A 1,029-nucleotide genomic window follows, 5' to 3' on the forward strand; every position below is an offset into this window, starting at 1 on the left:
GGCCCGCCCGGGGTGTAGCCGTGCCCGCCGGCTGCTCCCGAGGCGGTGCCGGCTCCCCGGCTGCGCGGCGTGCGGCGAATAAAGCCGGGGCGCGTAGGAAGAGATTAGCTCGGGGTTTACCCTTCACCCGTGGAGGGATCAGCTGAGGACAGGGGCCGCCCGCCTCCCTAAAAATGGGATTCCCGGAACGCCCTAATGGAGAGCCGGGCCGGGATGAGCACTGAGGAGCTGGGGGGGTGAGGGGGAAACGCAGCCGGCCCCCCGCGGCTGTCACATTTTAGGGAGAGAAAACACAGAAAGAGGGAAAAGGTGCTTTTTGTTCCGGCGGAGGAGCGGCGGGGGGAAGGAGGGAAGAGGGGGGGAGGGCCGGGGCGCGCCCCCTCACCTGCCCCCGCCGCCCCCGCCCGCCGCGCCGCGGCTGCCGCTTGTTTGCGCTCGGCTTATCCGGAGCGGAAATTCCTTTCCGTTTTTGTGAATGACAAACTCATTAACGATTCATCAACACAACCTGTTCCAGCCGGCCCGTCGCCGCGGCAACAGCCCCTTCCGCGCGCCCCCATTGGCTGCCGCCGAAGAATGTCCCCATTGAGGCGCCCCGCGGTTGTACCCATTGAGGAGCCGCCGGGCGCTGCGCGGGGCCGCGGGGCGGCGGGCGGAGGAGAAGGGACGGGGACGGGGAGAGGGGACGGCGGCGGCGACACCACCGACAACCACCGCCGCCGCCACCGGCGTCCGCGCTGAGAGGGGGAGCCCCGCTCGGCGGCACGTTAAATTGGATTTCATTCACTCGGGGCGGAGGAAAAGCCCAAGGGCTGGGGCTGCGGCGGCGATTGGGCAGGTTCATTCAGGGATTCATTGACAAAAAAAAATATAACACCAAAACAACAACAACAACAAAAAAAACCAACGAGAGGAGACCGGACTGCGCACACACACACACACCGACACAGACACACACTCACACACACGGCGGAGCCGGGGCTGCTGCTCCTTCCCCGTGACTCCACCGGCGCGGGGGAGGCGGCGCGG

This window comes from Calidris pugnax, unplaced genomic scaffold (genome assembly GCF_001431845.1).
Source record: "Calidris pugnax isolate Ruff unplaced genomic scaffold, ASM143184v1 scaffold44, whole genome shotgun sequence".
Lineage (NCBI taxonomy): Eukaryota > Metazoa > Chordata > Aves > Charadriiformes > Scolopacidae > Calidris > Calidris pugnax.